The sequence below is a fragment of the Marmota marmota genome, unplaced genomic scaffold, assembly GCF_001458135.2.
Source record: "Marmota marmota marmota unplaced genomic scaffold, marMar, whole genome shotgun sequence".
NCBI classification, from domain to species: Eukaryota; Metazoa; Chordata; class Mammalia; order Rodentia; family Sciuridae; genus Marmota; species Marmota marmota.
This window is the reverse complement of record NW_026000130.1, coordinates 1,945,894-1,954,366: the sequence shown is the minus strand read 5'-3', so window position 1 is coordinate 1,954,366 and position 8,473 is coordinate 1,945,894. Positions and strand designations below refer to the sequence as shown.

General features: G+C 37.5%; 1 long non-coding RNA gene across 2 annotated transcripts; it reads left to right on the top strand.

Annotated features, from left to right (window-relative positions):
- The first annotated feature begins 29 nt into the window (after positions 1 to 29).
- Positions 30 to 1,023, top strand: LOC107154556. Of its 2 annotated transcripts, XR_001505083.2 has the most exons (3): positions 30 to 74; positions 178 to 344; positions 734 to 1,023. It is a non-coding gene; the product is annotated as an uncharacterized LOC107154556 (long non-coding RNA). The 2 variants fall into 2 exon arrangements; XR_007341231.1 differs by lacking the exon at positions 30 to 74 and having other exon boundaries at positions 87 to 344.
- The last annotated feature ends 7,450 nt before the right edge of the window (positions 1,024 to 8,473 follow it).

Here is an 8,473-nt window from a genome sequence, read left to right as displayed (position 1 = left end):
AAGCCGGCCTGCTTTCAGTGACTCCTCCCACCAGCGGCCGGCGCTCTAGGCACGTGTGCAGCCTACGCTTTCCGGTGAGTGTTTCAGTGGGTTCCCTGGAAGGCATTTTGCGACGGTTAGTGCTGTACTCTCCCTGCTCGGAGAGGATCCCCTCTTAGCTGCCCCTCACTTCCTCAGTCCTCCCTGCAGACTTCTGACGGGCTCTGGAAGCCGGCCTTGCGGGGTCTGCACCCTCCCGGTTCTGCCGACCTGGAGTCCGCAGGAGGCTGTTCCCGATGCCCAGAAACTCGCTGTCCTCGCAGGTCCTCGCAGGTCCTTGCCCCGACTGCTAGTCCCCCACAGAGGTAAACTAAACCAGTTTTACCGGCCTCACACAAGCATTAATTCAGCATTCCCCTTGTATGTAATTGTGGAGTAAATAGCTCCTTACAGTACAAATGCTAGTGGATTTACTGAGGTAAACCAATAGATTCCTGAAATCACGCAGTGGGTGAAACCCTTACTGCACCGGTTGATACAACACAGCTCTGGTCAAAGAGCGTCCCCTAGAAAGTAAGGGTCCTTTATCTGGGGTCTGAAGACGTTTTAGTGAGGCTCCCAGGGAATTTGTGAACAGCCAAAATTCACATGCATGGTTTCATGTTTTTGCACACTTTACTAGGATCTATGGCTTCATTTGCTTTGTTTACTCAGCATTTTGTCTTCCCATTTTTCCCCCCTTCTTCCCTTCCAGGATGATCTTCATTGAAAGTATTTCCACAAAAACTAGGAATATTTCCAAGAATGCTTTAATTTTATGGAACATAAAAGCGTAGAACATAATATTGTGCCACTATGAGAAAGGCAAGGTTGGTCTTTAGAGTAGAAAGACCTGGCCTGAATCTTGGCTCTTCCAACTCAAGGTACATGTGTCTCTCAGATGCTCAGTTGATGGGTCTGAAAAAGGAGACAGATCTGTGTACAACAGATTTGTTTAAAGGAATGAAGGGTGTGAAGCAAATAAAGTACCTTTGTTACACATTACCTGATATATAATAGATGTTCAGTGAATGGGAACCTTTTTAAAAGTTTCCAGAGAGCGGGTGCAATAATTTAAATTAAGATGTAAACCCTGAACAGCAAGATGGCAGGATAGAGGAGGTCATGTTCCCGGCTGCTCTGTAGTGTGAAACCAAGAGAGCAGACAGACAGTTTCTCCACAAGGTGGGCAAATGAAAAGGGGAGGGGCTCTACTGGAATTTAAAACTGGACGTTCAAGGCAGACAGGGGTCACAGGAGGTTGGCTATAATAAAATAAGGCAAAAATCCCTAACAGCACAGCCACTGCCATGCCAGGCCAGAAGCAGAACCACTCAGAGCGGAACCCTCTGTGAGCACAGCGGAGAGATAAGGGAATTAAAGGAACCTGCATTTTGGGAGGCCTGAGGTGTGTCTGGACATGGACACAAGAGATCAAGGACATCGCCCAACAAACCTGAAAGATGTGCTGCATGATATCTGTTCGCGGGGAAAGAAACTGCCATCTCTCCAGACAGTGAGCAGAGGACAGGGAAGGAACCATTTTGCAGCCACATGCAGAGGCTGGCATTTGAGAGAGCTGATTGTTGGCAAACCCAAGTTTGGCCTGAAATAGAGGCCTGGTAAATACACACCACACGACACAGAGTGTGCTTACGTGACCAAGAAAATCAAAAGTGGAGAGAGGTTTACACAGGGAACAACTGGTGGTGGAAACCCACCCAGTTCTACTGCTCCCTCTCCTATCTAGCTGCTTGCCAGACAGGCTGGGAGAGACGCATCTGGCCAGGAACTCAGAAGGGCTGGGGCAGGAGAGATTGTTTGGAGACTGAACCCAGGACCAGGAAACATGGGGTCTGAAGGTGATGTAGAGACTAAGAATGGGCGGAACCCATGTGAGATCCCAGGAGTGCAGTACTCCAACGTGGGCCAGCAAGTACTACGCACTGAGGTGCACTGATTTAAAATCTCCAGACTAATTGACATTTAGAAAAGAGCCTGCAGCCCACCTAAGACTAAATCCCCCTTCCAGGAATTCCGCTTACAGGATTACCTCTCTCACTCCAGCAATCCAGAGTTTTCAGCATCACACTCCAGATGACCCTATCTAAAACTGCTGAGAATATTTTGAACTCCAAAAGAAAAAATTCTTTTAACTTTTCATCAAGATTTTTTTCTTTTCCTTTTTTAAAAATTCTTTTCCTTTGTTTAATTATTATCTTAATGATACATGGATATTTATACATTTTCATGTATTTTTCTCTTTTCTAGCATTAGTTTTTTGTGAATTCAGATGTTCAATTAATATATTCTAGTTTTGTATTAATTTAATTTTTTTTTTAATTTTTAGTTTGTATATTTTTTCCTCCTACCTGTTTCCCTTGATTCTCTCTTTTCTTCTAACACCAACTTTAACTGGTCTCTCCTTCACTCTTTCTCTAAATTTTTACTTCTCTCTTCCCTTATAATCATCACATCTTTTCTTTTTAAAGAGAGAGAGAGAATTTTTTAATATTTATTTATTTACTTTTTAGTTTTCGGTGGACACAACATCTTTATTTTTTATGTGGTGCTGAGGATCGAACCCAGCGCGCTGCGCATGCCAGGCGAACACATTACACTTGAGCCACATCCCCAGCCCTCATCACATCTTATATCACTTCTATTCTCTCCTTGTCCACCATTTGAAACTATAAACCCTTTTGTAAACTGGCTGTTTTTATTGTAGATAATAACTGATCATAACATTTCTGTTTATTGTGATAATTAACATTGTAGATATTATAGTAGAAACTCTTTGGTCTGGGTGCTGGGGTTGTGGCTCAGTGGTAGAGCACTTGCCTGGCATGTGTGAGGCATTGGGTTCGATTCTCAGCACCGCATATAAATAAATAAAGATACATCATCAACTAACAAAATTAAAAAAAAAAAAACTCTTTGGTCTAATGCTGTATATTGTTTGCATTGGTCGTTGTTACTTGTCTCCCCCTAAACAGTGAGGTACCAGAAAACTTCAGGGACACTATAAATCCACAGCGTAGAAACTCTACTGCCTCAGATCCATACTGGTAAATGGGTAGACACACAAACAACATGAAAAAGCAAGGGAACAAATCACCCAAAACAAACCAAGATACTGGGGCTGGGGCTCAGTGGTAGCGCACTTGCTTGGCATGTGTGAGGCATTGGGTTCAATTCTCAGCACCACGTATAAATAAATAAAGATCTATCAACAACTAAGAAAAAAAATTGAAAAACAAACCAAGATACTCCCACAACAAAATCCATCGACACCGCAGTGGAAGAAATGTCAGAGAAGGAGTTTAGAATGTATGTGGTTAAACTGATCTGTGAAGTAAAAGACTGTATAAGGAATGAAATCAGAAAATATAGGAAGTGAAAGATTACTTCAATAAAGAGAGATTCTGAAAAGAAAAAAAAAAGCAAAGATTCTTGAAATTAAGGAAATCATAAACCAAATTAAAAATTCAATAGAAAACATCACCAACAGACCAGACCAATTGGCAATGAAGACAAAATATATAATCTTGAAAATAGAGTTTGCCATGGAGAGATGTCAAGAAACCATGAACAGAACTTCTAAGAATCATGGGATAACATGAAAAGACCAAATTTAAAATTTATCAGGATAGATGAAAGCACAGAGATATAAACCAAAGGAATACACAGTCTTTTCAATGAAATAATATCAGAAATTTTCCCAAACCTAAAGAATGAAATGGAAAATCAAATACAAGAGGCTTACATGACCCCAAGTGTACAAAATTGCAATTAGCCCACAACAAGGCACATTATAATAAAAATGCCAAACATACAGAATAAGGATAGAATTTTAAAGGCTGTGAGAGAAAAATATCAGATTACCTATAGGAGTGGGAAAAGGGTACCTCAGCTGATTTCTCAATCCAGACCTTCAAAGCTAGGAGGTCCCGGAATAACATATCAAGCTCTGAAAGAAAATGGATGCCAACCAAGAATCCTAGATCCAGCAAAATTAAGCTTGAGATTTAAAGATGAAATAAAACCTTCCATGATCAACAAAAGTTAAAAGTATTCACAACTGGCTGCAGGGGCACATGCTTCTAATCCCAGTGGCTCGGGAGGCTGAGGCAGGAGGATTGTGAGTTCAAAGCCAGCCTTAGCAAAAGCAAGGTGCTAAGCAACTCAGTGAGACCCTGTCTCTAAATAAAATACAAAATAGGGCTGGGGGTGTGGCTCAGTGGTTGAATGCCCCTGAGTTCAATCCCTGGTTACCCCACCCTCCAAAAAAAATTGCAAATAAAAAGCCTGAACTACAGAACATTCTCAACAAAATATGCCGTGAAGATGAAATTAAACAAAATTGAAAACCAGCAAGAGAAAGGACTACACTAAAGGAATAGTTAAGCAAAGAAGAAACTGATTCAAATTAAAAACTAGAAATAAACCAAAATGACTGGGAATACAGATCATATCAATAATAACCTTTGATGTTTATGATATAAACTCATCAATCAAAAAACAGACCTAATAATATGCTGTCTCCGAGAGACTCACCTCATAGACAAAGACATCCACAGACTGAAGGTAAAAGAATGGGGGAAAAAATATCACATGAATGGCATAAACAAGCAGGGGTCTCCATCCTCATATCAGATAAAGTGGACTTCAAGCCAAAGTTAATCAGAAGGGACAGAGACGGACGGTTCATGCTTCTTAAGGAAATTATACATCAGCAAAACATAACAACCGTAAATATTTATGCCCCAAACAATGGAGCAGCTACGTACATCAAACAAACCCTTCACATATCAATCAAATAGATCACAACACAATAATACTAGGTGACTTCAACATACCTCTCTCACAGTCAATAGATCTTCAAATCAAAAACTAAATAAAGAAGCCATAGAACTAAAAATACAATTAATGATTTAGATTTAACAGACGTAGAATATTTCATCAATCAACGAACAAATACACTCTCAGCAGCACATGGATCCTTCTCTAAAATAGACCATATACTATGCCACAAAGCAACTCTTAGCAAATACAAAAAAAAAAAAAAATAGAGATAAAACCCTGCATTCTATCAGATCCCAATGGAATGATATTAGAAATCAACAATAAAATAAAAACAGAAGCTACAATAACACCTGGAGACCAAATAATGCACTACTGAATAACAAATGGATAGCAGAAGAAATTAGGGATTTAAAAAAAATACTTAGAGATAAATGAGAACATTGATACAGCACATCAAAATCTCTGGAATACTATGAAGGCAGTGCTAAGAGGAAAGTTCATTGCATTGAGCTCATTCATTAAAAAAACAAAGCCATTGGGCTGGGGATGTGGCTCAAGCGGTAGCGAGCTCACCTGGCATGCGTGCGGCCCGGTTTCGATCCTCAGCACCACATACAAAGATGTTGTGTCCGCCAAGAACTGAAAAAAATAAAAAATAAATATTAAAAGTTCTCTCTCTCTCTCTCTCTCTCTCTCTCTCTCTTTAAAAAAAAGCCATTGAGTAAGTGACCTAACCTTACATCCCAAAGCCCTATAAAAAGAAAATTAAGTCAACACCAAAGGCAGTAGAATACAGGAAATACTTTTTGCCACTTATGAATCTTCATGAATGGTACATCTTTTCACTTACTTAGGTTTTCTTTAATGTTTGTCTGCAGTCTTTTATAGCTTATAGAGTACAGGCTTTGAAATATTTTGTTATATTTGTCCTGAAGTATTTCATATTTTTAGATGCTATTTAAATCTTTTTTTTTTTTAATTTTGAAGGATACTATATAATTTTCCTTGGTGGACTCAATTATAGTAGTATTTTAACGTATTTAATAATTTTCCACATAAATAATGTTTTCTATGAATAAGGATGATTTCTGTCTTTGTTTCAGTCTTTATGATTTTTATTTCTTGTTTGTGTTTCATTACACTGTTTAAGAGCATCAGGAAAATGTTTGTAAAATCGAAATCAGTCTGAATAGAGTTTATCAATTTTATTGATTGTTTCAATAAAAAAGTTTTCTTTAATTTTTCTCTACTGTTTTTTATATAATTGATTTTGACACTTTTTTAGTCACTTTGCCCATTGTGTGTGTGTGTGTGTGTGTGTGTGTGTGTTACCATGGATTCCGTTGTAGTTTTTCCTAGTATTTGCTTAAAGGTTAAAACTTCTATAATTTCTTTTAGACTTTACGCGTCTTCAAGTAGAAGCATTTAAAGTAATAAATTAATCTCTAAACTCTGCTTGAGCAGCATTTCACACTTTTTAATGTTTTTATTTTCATTCACTTAAAAATATTTCCTAATTTTCTTACAATTTTTTTGATCTTTGGATTACTTAGAAGTGTATTGTTTAATTACCAAATATTTGCACATTCTCTCCATATTTTTGTTTTAATTTCCAGTTTAACTTGGTTATAACTTAAGAATATATTGGGTATGACTTTAATTCTTTCAAATTTATTGAAACTTGTATTAAGCCCAGTTTTGCATTTTTGCCTCATGTGTTTTGAGGTCTTGTTAGTAGCTGCATACACCTTTAGGACTGTTGTCTTCTTAATTATTCTTGTCATGATGAATCTTTATGCTTGATATTTCCCTTTTATTTCCTTTATCCTTGAAATTTCTTCTTCTGAAGTCTACTTTGCCTGCTATTAATGCAGCCATTCCAGCTTTCTCATGATGTGTTTACATGTTATCTTCTTGTTACTGCTTTTAACCTACTTTTACATCAATAGTATCTTGTGTGCATTGTGTAGTTAGATATTGCATTTTAATCTAGTCTGACAATCTCTGCCTTTTTAAAAAAATTTTGTTTCTTTTAGTTGTACACAATACCTTTTTATTTATTTATTTATTTATTTATTTTTATGTGGTGCTGAGGATCGAGCCCAAGGCCTCGCACTCGCTAGGTTAGCACTCTACTGCTGAGCCACAACCCAGCCCCTCTCTGCCTTTTAAGGGGAATGTTAGACCATTTACAATTAAAAAGGTTGGAAAAGTAATTGGGTTAAATCTACCAACATTATTTTTCAGTGTTTAACATTAAAAACATGATCTATAAATAATCACAGTCTACCATCAAATTAAATCATACTATTTCACATAGAATGGAAGGAACTTACAAAGTATACCTCTTTCTCCTTCCTCCTGTCCTTAAAACCTCACAGATACATCTGTTTTTAATTTTGCTTTAAAATAGTCTGTCTTAAAGAAATTAAGAATTGGGAAAACAGTGTTTTTTTCATCTACTTATTATTTATTCAGTACTTAGAATGTGCTGGGTGTTCTAAGTGCTTTGAATGATTTAGCATATTTAATTCTCTAAGATGACACATGAGGTGTAGGTACTACTGTGTATTTTAAAAGTAAGCACACTGAGAAATAGAAAGATGATTAACTAATTCAAGGCTAGTCAGCTGGCCAGAACATGAACTCAGGCAACCTGGTACCACAACCGCAGTTGCAGTTTGGGATTGTTTTTTGTTTGTTTGTTTTTCTGGGGATTGAACTCCAGGACACTTGACCACTGAGCCACATCCCAGCCCTATTTTGTATTTTATTTAGAGACAGGGTCTCAGTGAGTTGCTTAGTGCCTTGCTATTGCTGAGGCTGGCTTTGAATTCATGATCCTCCTGCCTCAGCCTCCTGAGCTGCTGGGATTACCGGCGTGCACCACCGCGCCTGGCAGCCTGAGTTTTTAACCAGTATACTCTACTGCCTCCTTAAATTGCCTGCAGCCTGGCATAACAGGTGTGAAAGGAAGTATACTTGCCTTGATCTTGACTTTAGTAAGAATGCTTTAGGAGTCTCTTTTAAGTACGGCTGCTGTAGGTTTTTGGTAGCTGCCCTTTAGTAAAGGTGTTCTTTTCCTGGTTTGAGTTTTTGTCATTATTTAGTGTTGTATTTTACAAAATGCCTTTTCTGGCTTTTTTTTTTTTCCTGAGATAATGTTTGTTCTCTTTTGTTAGTTCGATGTCTTCTGTTACTAGATTTTCTATGTTGAGCTGTGCTTGAATTTTCGGAATAAACATTAGCTAGTGGTGGTTTGTATTTATTATTTTTTATTTCTCATTTGTCAGATAATTTTAGGCTAGGTTTGCTTAATAGTTCAGGAAATCAAGATTGTGAAAATGAGAGAGATTTATAAGCAGTCCTTATTTAACCTCAGATGACAAACTAGTGGCTTACTAGCTAGTTTTAAATGAAGATGACTTCTGTATGTTTATTTTCACTGAAGAGGGGTTTTTTAAAGCACTTACCTATTTTCTAATATGTAATACAATAATGTTTCACAATTCAAAATGTACACAAGAGAATGCAGTCTTGATTCCTACAGAAAATAATGCCATCCATGTCTTTATATCCTTTTGGAAATTTTTTCTTATCTAAACAAAATATTTATTCTGTCTTCCTTTGTTTTTTTTTTTTTTTTTTT